This window comes from Scyliorhinus torazame, chromosome 22 (assembly GCF_047496885.1).
Source record: "Scyliorhinus torazame isolate Kashiwa2021f chromosome 22, sScyTor2.1, whole genome shotgun sequence".
NCBI lineage: Eukaryota > Metazoa > Chordata > Chondrichthyes > Carcharhiniformes > Scyliorhinidae > Scyliorhinus > Scyliorhinus torazame.
This window is the reverse complement of record NC_092728.1, coordinates 15114147-15126200: the sequence shown is the minus strand read 5'-3', so window position 1 is coordinate 15126200 and position 12054 is coordinate 15114147.

The following is a 12054-nucleotide window of genomic DNA, read 5'->3' as shown; positions in this document are numbered from 1 at the left end:
CCAGGCTGGAGAATCACTGGGGGGGGGCACGGTGGCCTGGCCCGCGCTGGCCTGGCCCGCGCTCCCTCCCTCTTTCCCTGTCCGTAATGGCCGGCGTGGAGGAGAACCCCCCAGCGCTGTGATGACGCCGGCTGGCGGAGGCCCGTTAGCGCCGGTTGGCGCGGTGCCAACACCGCCGGCGCGGCCACGCCCCTGAAGGTGCAGCAGTTTCCGCACATTCCGGGCAGCCCGACTGTGGTTCACGCCACACCTCGCGCCGGTACCCGCCCACCCCGCCGGTTAGTGCAGAATCCCGCCCAATGTGCCTGTCACCAAGAATTCTCACACGGCAGCTCACTCTCCCGAAGTGCACCATTTTACAACCCTTTAATATCCCCCTCCCAGCCTAACCCCACTCTCCCCCTCACTCCCCACACCCTTTAATATCCCCCTCCCAGCCTAACCCCACTCACCCCCTCACTCCCCGCACCCTTTAATATCCCCCTCACAGTCTAACCCCACTCTCCCCCTCACTCCCCACACCCTTTAATATCCCCCTCCCAGCCTAACCCCACTCTCCCCCTCACTCCCCACACCCTTTAATATCCCCCTCCCAGCCTAACCCCACTCTCCCCCTCACTCCCCACACCCTTTAATATCCCCCTCCCAGCCTAACCCCACTCTCCCCCTCACTCCCCACACCCTTTAATATCCCCCTCCCAGCCTAACCCCACTCTCCCCCTCACTCCCCACACCCTTTAATATCCCCCTCCCAGTCTAACCCCACTCTCCCCCTCACTCCCCACACCCTTTAATATCCCCCTCCCAGCCTAACCCCACTCTCCCCCTCACTCCCCGCACCCTTTAATATCCCCCTCCCAGCCTAACCCCACTCTCCCCCTCACTCCCCGCACCCTTTAATATCCCCCTCCCAGTCTAACCCCACTCTCCCCCTCACTCCCCACACCCTTTAATATCCCCCTCCCAGCCTAACCCCACTCTCCCCCTCACTCCCCACACCCTTTAATATCCCCCTCCCAGTCTAACCCCACTCTCCCCCTCACTCCCCACACCCTTTAATATCCCCCTCCCAGCCTAACCCCACTCTCCCCCTCACTCCCCGCACCCTTTAATATCCCCCTCCCAGCCTAACCCCACTCTCCCCCTCACTCCCCGCACCCTTTAATATCCCCCTCCCAGCCTAACCCCACTCTCCCCCTCACTCCCCACACCCTTTAATATCCCCCTCCCAGTCTAACCCCACTCTCCCCCTCACTCCCCACACCCTTTAATATCCCACCCAGTCTAATCCCACTTACCCGCCTCACTCCCCGCACCCTTTAATATCCCCCTCCCAGTCTAACCCCACTCTCCCCCTCACTCCCCACACCCTTTAATATCCCCCTCCCAGCCTAACCCCACTCTCCCCCTCACTCCCCGCACCCTTTAATATCCCCCTCCCAGCCTAATCCCACTCTCCCCCTCACTCCCCGCACCCTTTAATATCACACCCAGTCTAACCCCACTCTCCCCCTCACTCCCCGCACCCTTTAATATCCCCCTCCCAGCCTAACCCCACTCTCCCCCTCACTCCCCGCACCCTTTAATATCCCACCCAGTCTAATCCCACTCTCCCCCTCACTCCCCGCACCCTTTAATATCCCCCTCCCAGCCTAACCCCACTCTCCCCCTCACTCCCCGCACCCTTTAATATCCCCCTCCCAGCCTAACCCCACTCTCCCCCTCACTCCCCGCACCCTTCAATATCCCACCCAGTCTAATCCCACTCTCCCCCTCACTCCCCGCACCCTTCAATATCCCACCCAGTCTAATCCCACTCTCCCCCTCACTCCCCGCACCCTTTAATATCCCCCTCCCAGCCTAACCCCACTCTCCCCCTCACTCCCCGCACCCTTTAATATCCCACCCAGCCTAACCCCACTCTCCCCCTCACTCCCCGCACCCTTTAATATCCCCCTCCCAGCCTAACCCCACTCTCCCCCTCACTCCCCACACCCTTTAATATCCCCCTCCCAGCCTAACCCCACTCTCCCCCTCACTCCCCGCACCCTTTAATATCCCCCTCCCAGCCTAACCCCACTCTCCCCCTCACTCCCCGCACCCTTTAATATCCCCCTCCCAGCCTAACCCCACTCTCCCCCTCACTCCCCACACCCTTTAATATCCCCCTCCCAGCCTAACCCCACTCTCCCCTCACTCCCCGCACCCTTTAATATCCCCCTCCCAGCCTAACCCCACTCTCCCCCTCACTCCCCGCACCCTTTAATATCCCCCTCCCAGCCTAACCCCACTCTCCCCCTCACTCCCCGCACCCTTTAATATCCCCCTCTCAGCCTAACCCCACTCTCCCCCTCACTCCCCGCACCCTGTAATATCCCACCCAGTCTAATCCCACTCTCCCCCTCACTCCCCACACCCTTTAATATCCCACCCAGTCTAATCCCACTCTCCCCCTCACTCCCCACACCCTTTAATATCCCACCCAGTCTAATCCCACTCTCCCCCTCACTCCCCGCACCCTTTAATATCCCACCCAGCCTAACCCCACTCTCCCCCCTCACTCCCCACACCCTTTAATATCCCACCCAGTCTAACCCCACTCTCCCCCTCACTCCCCGCACCCTTTAAATCCCCCTCCCAGCCTAACCCCACTCTCCCCCTCACTCCCCACACCCTTTAATATCCCCCTCCCAGCCTAACCCCACTCTCCCCCTCACTCCCCGCACCCTTTAATATCGCCCTCCCATCCTAACCCCACTCTCCCCCTCACTCCCCACACCCTTTAATATCCCACCCAGTCTAACCCCACTCTCCCCCTCACTCCCCGCACCCTTTAATATCCCCCTCCCAGCCTAACCCCACTCTCCCCCTCACTCCCCACACCCTTTAATATCCCCCTCCCAGCCTAACCCCACTCTCCCCCTCACTCCCCGCACCCTTTAATATCCCCCTCCCAGCCTAACCCCACTCTCCCCCTCACTCCCCGCACCCTTTAATATCCCCCTCCCAGCCTAACCCCACTCTCCCCCTCACTCCCAAAACCCTTTAATATCCCCCTCCCAGCCTAACCCCACTCTCCCCCTCACTCCCCGCACCCTTTAATATCCCACCCAGTCTAACCCCACTCTCCCCCTCACTCCCCACACCCTTTAATATCCCCCTCCCAGCCTAACCCCACTCTCCCCTTCACTCCCCGCACCCTTTAATATCCCACCCAGTCTAACCCCACTCTCCCCCTCACTCCCCACACCCTTTAATATCCCCCTCTCAGCCTAACCCCACTCTCCCCCTCGCTCCCCACACCCTTTAATATCCCCCTCCCAGCCTAACCCCACTCTCCCCCTCACTCCCTGCACCCTTTAATATCGCGCTCCCAGCCTAACCCCACTCTCCCCCTCACTCCCCGCACCCTTTAATATCCCACCCAGTCTAATCCCACTCTCCCCCTCACTCCCCACACCCTTTAATATCCCCCTTCCAGCCTAACCCCACTCTCCCCCTCACTCCACACACCCTTTAATATCCCCCTCCCAGCCTAACCCCACTCTCCCCCTCACTCCCTGCACCCTTTAATATCGCGCTCCCAGCCTAACCCCACTCTCCCCCTCACTCCCCGCACCCTTTAATATCCCACCCAGTCTAACCCCACTCTCCCCCTCACTCCCAAAACTCTTTAATATCCCCCTCCCAGCCTAACCCCACTCTCCCCCTCACTCCCAAAACCCTTTAATATCCCACCCAGTCTAATCCCACTCTCCCCCTCACTCCCAAAACCCTTTAATATCCCCCTCCCAGCCTAACCCCACTCTCCCCCTCACTCCCAAAACCATTTAAAATCCCCCTCCCAGCCTAACCCCACTCTCCCCCTCACTCCCCACACCCTTTAATATCCCACCCAGCCTAACCCCACTCTCCCCCTCACTCCCCACACCCTTTAATATCCCCCTCCCAGCCTAACCCCACTCTCCCCCTCACTCCCCGCACCCTTTAATATCCCCCTCCCAGTCTAATCCCACTCTCCCCCTCGCTCCCCGCACCCTTTAATATCCCACCCAGTCTAACCCCACTCTCCCCCTCACTCCCCGCACCCTTTAATATCCCCCTCCCAGCCTAACCCCACTCTCCCCCTCACTCCCCACACCCTTTAATATCCCACCCAGCCTAACCCCACTCTCCCCCCTCACTCCCCACACCTTTTAATATCCCCCTCCCAGCCTAACCTCACTCTCCCCCTCACTCCCCGCACCCTTTAATATCCCCCTCCCAGTCTAACCCCACTCTCCCCCTCACTCCCCACACCCTTTAATATCCCCCTCCCAGTCTAATCTCACTCTCCCCCTCGCTCCCCGCACCCTTTAATATCCCACCCAGTCTAATCCCACTCTCCCCCTCACTCCCCGCACCCTTTAATATCCCCCTCCCAGTCTAATCCCACTCTCCCCCTCGCTCCCCGCACCCTTTAATATCCCACCCAGTCTAATCCCACTCTCCCCCTCACTCCCCACACCCTTTAATATCCCACCCAGCCTAACCCCACTCTCCCCCTCACTCCCCACACCCTTTAATATCCCCCTCCCAGCCTAACCCCACTCTCCCGCTCACTCCCCACACCCTTTAATATCCCCCTCCCAGCCTAACCCCACTCTCCCCCTCGCTCCCCGCACCCTTTAATATCCCACCCAGTCTAATCCCACTCTCCCCCTCACTCCCCGCACCCTTTAATATCCCACCCAGTCTAATCCCACTCTCCCCCTCACGCCCCGCTCCCTTTAATATCCCCCTCCCAGCCTAACCCCACTCTCCCCCTCACTCCCAAAACCCTTTAATATCCCCCTCCCAGCCTAACCCCACTCTCCCCCTCACTCCCAAAACCCTTTAATATCCCCCTCCCATCCTAACCCCACTCCCCCCCTCACTCCCAAAACCCTTTAATATCCCACACAGTCTAATCCCACTCTCCCCTCACTCCCAAAACCCTTTAATATCCCCCTCCCAGCCTAACCCCACACTCCCCCTCACTCCCAAAACCCTTTAAAATCCCCCTCCCAGCCTAACCCCACTCTCCCCCTCACTCCCAAAACCATTTAAAATCCCCCTCCCAGCCTAACCCCACTCTCCCCCTCACTCCCCACACCCTTTAATATCCCACCCAGCCTAACTCCACTCTCCCACCACACTCCCCACCCCCTTTAATATCCCACCCAGTCTAACCCCACTCTCCCCCTCACTCCCCGCACCCTTTAATATCCCCCTCCCAGCCTAACCCCACTCTCCCCCTCACTCCCCGCACCCTTTAATATCCCCCTCCCAGCCTAACCCCACTCTCCCCCTCACTCCCCGCACCCTTTAATATCCCCCTCCCAGCCTAACCCCACTCTCCCCCTCACTCCCCGCACCCTTTAATATCCCCCTCCCAGCCTAACCCCACTCTCCCCCTCACTCCCAAAACCCTTTAATATCCCCCTCCCAGCCTAACCCCACTCTCCCCCTCACTCCCCGCACCCTTTAATATCCCACCCAGTCTAACCCCACTCTCCCCCTCACTCCCCGCACCCTTTAATATCCCCCTCCCAGCCTAACCCCACTCTCCCCCTCACTCCCCACACCCTTTAATATCCCCCTCCCAGCCTAACCCCACTCTCCCCCTCACTCCCCGCACCCTTTAATATCCCCCTCCCGGCCTAACCCCACTCTCCCCCTCACTCCCAAAACCCTTTAATATCCCCCTCCCAGCCTAACCCCACTCTCCCCCTCACTCCCCGCACCCTTTAATATCCCACCCAGTCTAACCCCACTCTCCCCCTCACTCCCCACACCCTTTAAAATCCCCCTCCCAGCCTAACCCCACTCTCCCCCTCACTCCCCGCACCCTTTAATATCCCACCCAGTCTAACCCCACTCTCCCCCTCACTCCCCACACCCTTTAATATCCCCCTCCCAGCCTAACCCCACTCTCCCCCTCACTCCCCGCACCCTTTAATATCCCACCCAGTCTAATCCCACTCTCCCCCTCACTCCCCACACCCTTTAATATCCCCCTCCCAGCCTAACCCCACTCTCCCCCTCACTCCCCGCACCCTTTAATATCCCCCTCCCAGCCTAACCCCACTCTCCCTCTCACTCCCAAAACCCTTTAATATCCCACCCAGTCTAATCCCATTCTCCCCCTCACTCCCAAAACCCTTTAATATCCCCCTCCCAGCCTAACCCCACTCTCCCCCTCGCTCCCCGCACCCTTTAATATCCCACCCAGCCTAACCCCACTCTCCCCCCTCACTCCCCACACCCTTTAATATCCCACCCAGCCTAACCCCACTCTCCCCCTCACTCCCCGCACCCTTTAATATCCCACCCAGTCTAACCCCACTCTCCCCCTCACTCCCCACACCCTTTAATATCATCCTCCCAGCCTAACCCCACTCTCCCCCTCACTCCCAAAACCCTTTAATATCCCCCTCCCAGCCTAACCCCACTCTCCCCCTCACTCCCAAAACCCTTTAATATCCCCCTCCCAGCCTAACCCCACTCTCCCCCTCACTCCCCACACCCTTTAATATCCCACCCAGCCTAACCCCACTCTCCCCCCTCACTCCCCACACCCTTTAATATCCCCCTCCCAGCCTAACCCCACTCTCCCCCTCACTCCCCGCACCCTTTAATATCCCCCTCCCAGCCTAATCCCACTCTCCCCCTCGCTCCCCGCACCCTTTAATATCCCCCTCCCAGCCTAACCCCACTCTCCCCCTCACTCCCCACACCCTTTAATATCCCACCCAGCCTAACCCCACTCTCCCCCCTCACTCCCCGCACCCTTTAATATCCCCCTCCCAGTCTAACCCCACTCTACCCCTCACACCCCGCACCCTTTAATATCCCTCCCAGCCTAACCCCACTCTCCCCCTCACTCCCCGCACCCTTTAATATCCCCCTCCCAGCCTAACCCCACTCTCCCCCTCACTCCCCGCACCCTTTAATATCCCCCTCCCAGTCTAACCCCACTCTCCCCCTCACTCCCCGCACCCATTAATATCCACCTCCCAGCCTAACCCCACTCTCCCCCTCACTCCCCGCACCCTTTAATATCCCCCTCCCAGCCTAATCCCACTCTCCCCCTCACTCCCCGCACCCTTTAATATCCCCCTCCCAGCCTAATCCCACTCTCCCCCTCACTCCCCGCACCCTTTAATATCCCCCTCCCAGCCTAACCCCACTCTCCCCCTCACTCCCCACACCCTTTAATATCCCCCTCCCAGCCTAACCCCACTCTCCCCCTCACTCCCCGCACCCTTTAATATCCCCCTCCCAGCCTAACCCCACTCACTCCCCGCACCCTTTAATATCCCCCTCCCAGCCTAACCCCACTCTCCCCCTCACTCCCCGCACCCTTTAATATCCCCCTCCCAGTCTAACCCCACTCTCCCCCTCACTCCCCGCACCCTTTAATATCCCCCTCCCAGCCTAACCCCACTCTCCCCCTCACTCCACGCACCCTTTAATATCCCCCTCCCAGTCTAATCCCACTCTCCCCCTCGCTCCCCGCACCCTTTAATATCCCACCCAGTCTAATCCCACTCTCCCCCTCACTCCCCGCACCCTTTAATATCCCCCTCCCAGTCTAATCCCACTCTCCCCCTCGCTCCCCGCATCCTTTAATATCCCACCCAGTCTAATCCCACTCTCCCCTCACTCCCCGCTCCCTTTAATATCCCACCCAGCCTAACCCCACTCTCCCCCTCACTCCCCACACCCTTTAATATCCCACCCAGCCTAACCCCACTCTCCCCCTCACTCCCCACACCCTTTAATATCCCCCTCCCAGCCTAACCCCACTCTCCCCCTCACTCCCCACACCCTTTAATATCCCCCTCCCAGCCTAACCCCACTCTCCCCCTCACTCCCCGCACCCTTTAATATCCCCCTCCCAGTCTAATCCCACTCTCCCCCTCACTCCCCGCACCCTTTAATATCCCCCTCCCAGCCTAACCCCACTCTCCCCCTCGCTCCCCGCACCCTTTAATATCCCACCCAGTCTAATCCCACTCTCCCCCTCACTCCCCGCACCCTTTAATATCCCACCCAGTCTAATCCCACTCTCCCCCTCACTCCCCACACTCTTTAATATCCCACCCAGCCTAACCCCACTCTCCCCCTCACTCCCCGCACCCTTTAATATCCCACCCAGCCTAACACCACTCTCCCCCTCACGCCCCGCTCCCTTTAATATCCCCCTCCCAGCCTAACCCCACTCTCCCCCTCACTCCCCACACCCTTTAATATCCCACCCAGCCTAACCCCACTCTCCCCCTCACTCCCCGCACCCTTTAATATCCCACCCAGCCTAACCCCACTCTCCCCCTCACTCCCAAAACCCTTTAATATCCCCCTCCCAGCCTAACCCCACTCTCCCCCTCACTCCCAAAACCCTTTAAAATCCCCCTCCCAGCCTAACCCCACTCTCCCCCTCACTCCCAAAACCCTTTAAAATCCCCCTCCCAGCCTAATCCCACTCTCCCCCTCACTCCCCACACCCTTTAATATCCCACCCAGCCTAACCCCACTCTCCCCCTCACTCCCCACACCCTTTAATATCCCACCCAGCCTAACCCCACTCTCCCCCTCACTCCCAAAACCCTTTAATATCCCCCTCCCAACCTAACCCCACTCTCCCCCTCACTCCCCACACCCTGTAATATCCCACCCAGTCTAACCCCACTCTCCCCCTCACTCCCCACACCCTTTAATATCCCCCTCCCTGCCTAACCCCACTCTACCCCTCACACCCCGCACCCTTTAATATCCCCCTCCCAGTCTAATCCCACTCTCCCCCTCGCTCCCCACACCCTTTAACATCCCACCCAGTCTAATCCCACTCTCCCCTCACTGCCCGCACCCTTTAATATCCCCCTCCCAGCCTAATCCCACTCTCCCCCTCACTCCCAAAACCCTTTAATATCACTCCCAGTCTAATCCCACTCTCCCCTCACTCCCAAAACCCTTGAATATCCCACCCAGTCTAATCCCACTCTCTCCCTCACTCCCCGCGACCTTTAATATCCCCCTCCAAGCCTAATCTCATTCTCCCCCTCACTCCCCGCAACCTTTAATATCCCACCCAGTCTAATCCCACTCTCCCCCTCACTCCCAAAACCCTTTAATATCCCCCTCCCCGCCTAATCCCACTCTCCCCCTCACTCCCTGCACCCTTTAAAATCCCACTCTCCCCCTCACTCCCCGCACCCTTTAATATCTCACCCAGTCTAATCCCACTCTCCCCCTCACTCCCCGCACCCTTTAATATCCCCCTCCCAGTCTAATCCCACTCTCCCCCTCACTCCCCGCACCCTTTAATATCCCACCCAGTCTCATCCCACTCTCCCCCCTCACTCCCCGCACCCGTTAATATCCCACCAAGCCTAATCCCACTCTCCCCCTCGCTCCCCACACCCTTTAATATCCCACCCAGTCTAATCCCACTCTCCCCCCTCACTCCCTGCACCCTTTAATATCCCACCCAGTCTAATCTCACTCTCCCCCTCACACCCCACACCCTTTAATATCCCACCCAGTCTAACCCCACTCTCCCCCTTACTCCCCGCACCCTTTAATATCCCACCCAGTCTAATCCCACTCTCCCCCTCGCTCCCCGCACCCTTTAATATCTCTCCCAGTCTAATCCCACTCTCCCCCTCACTCCCCGCACCCTTTAATATCCCACCCAGCCTAACCCCACTCTCCCCCTCACTCCCCGCACCCTTTAATATCCCACCCAGCCTAATCCCACTCCCCCACAGTGGTGGGGGGGATGCCGGAGGTGGTGCGGATCCTCAGGGAGTTTGAAGACTTTTCCGGATATAAGCTCAACGTGGGGAAGAGTGAGCTCTTCGTGATACACCCGGGGGACCAGGGAAGGGGGATAGACGAGCTTCCACTGAAGAGGGCGGAAAGGAGTTTTCGGTACCTGGGGATCCAGGTGGCCAGGAGCTGGGGGGCCCTACACAAGCTCAACTTGACGAGGCTGGTGGAGCAGATGGAGGAGGAGTTTAAAAGGTGGGATATGCTGCCACTCTCCCTGGCGGGTAGGGTACAGTCGGTGAAGATGACGGTGCTCCCGAGGTTCCTTTTTATATTCCAGTGCCTCCCCATCCTGATCCCTCAGGCCTTTTTTAAGCGGGTCAGCGGGAGCATCATCGGATTTGTATGGGCGAAAAAGACCCCGAGGGTGGGAAGGGTGTTTCAGGAGCGGAGTAGGGACAGAGGAGGGTAAGCTTTGCCTAATCTGTGTGGGTACTACTGGGCTGCCAATGTGATGATAATACGCAAGTGGGTAATGGAGGGGGAGGGCGCGGCGTGGAAGAGGCTGGAGATGGCGTCCTGTGTGGGCACGAGCCTGAGAGCGCTGGTGACGGCATCGCTGCCGCTCCCGCCGACAAGGTTCACCACGAGTCCAGTGGTGGTGGCGACCCTCAAAATCTGGGGGCAGTGGAGATGCTACAGGGGGGAGGCAGAGGCTTTGGTGTGGTCCCCGATCCGGGAGAACCATCGGTTTGTCCCGAATGGATGGAGGGTTCCTGAGCTGGCACAGGGCAGGAATTAGAAGGCTGGGGGACCTGTTTAGAGATGGGACGTATGCGAGCCTTGGGGCGCTGGAGGAAAAATTCGGGCTTCCCCCTGGAAATGCCTTCAGGTACATGCAGGTAAGGGCGTTTGTAAGACGGCAGGTGAGGGAGTTCCCGCTGCTTCCAGCACTCAGGATCCAGGATAGGGTGCTCTCGGGGGTGTGGAATGGAGGGGGCAGGGTCTCGGCGATCTACCAGGAGATGCAGGAGGAGGAGGAGACCTCGGTGGAGGGGCTGAAAGGTAAATGGGAGGAGGAGCTTGGGGAGGAGATAGACGAGGGTACGTGGGCGGACGCCCTGGGTAGGGTTAATTCTTCCTCTTGCGCCAGGCTTAGCCTGATACAATTTAAGGTTCTTCACAGAGCGCATATGACGGGGGCGAGGCTGAGCAGGTTCTTTGAGGCGGAAGACAGGTGTGGGAGGAGCAAATCACACCCATATGTTCTGGGCGTGCCCGGAGCTGGATGGGTTCTGGAGGGGCTTTGCAAGGACGGTGTCCAAGGTGGTGAACACCCGGGTTAAGCCGAGTTGGGGGCTGGCACTATTTGGGGTATCGGACGAGCCGGGAGTGCAGGAGGCGAAAGAGGCCGGTATTCTGGCCTTTGCGTCCCTGGTAGCCCGGCAGAGGATTTTGCTACTCTGGAAGGATGCGAGGCCCCCGAGTGTGGAAGCTTGGATCAATGACATGCCAGTGTTCATTAAACTGGAGAGGGTAAAGTTTGCCTTGTGGGGGTCTGTGCAAGGGTTCTTCAGGCGGTGGCAACCGTTCCTAGACTATCTCACGGAGCGTTAGGAGGAGGTCAGCAGCAGCAGCAGCCCAGGGAGGGGGGGTACTTGGTGTTTACTACTGTGTTTATTATCGTTTAATGGGGGGCTTGTATATTGGGGGAATACGTGACAGAGCGATAAGATGTTTATTTATGTGTTTGCTTTTTCCTATTTCTGTAAGGGGGGTTTGTTGAAAATATGTAAAAAATTTGAATAGAAATATATTTTTTTTAAATATCCCACCCAGCCTATTGCCACTCGAGTTTACTCTGCACCCCACATCCCCCTCCCCACATCCCCCTCCCCACATCCCACCTCCCCACATCCCACCTCCCCACATCCCACCTCCCCACATCCCCCTCCCCCCGCATCCCCCTCCCCCGCATCCCCCTCCCCCCGCATCCCCCTCCCCCCGCATCCCCCTCCCCCGCATCCCCCTCCCCCGCATCCCCCTCCCCCCGCATCCCCCTCCCCCGCATCCCCCTCCCCCCCGCATCGCCCTCCCCCCCCTCCCCCTCCCCCCGCACCCCCCGCACCCCCCCTCCACCGCACCCCCCCTCCCCCCGCACCCCCCCTCCCCCCGCACCCCTCCTCCCCCCGCACCCCCCCTCCCCCCGCATCCCCCTCCCCCGCATCCCCCTCCCCCCGCACCCCCCGCACCCCCTCCCCC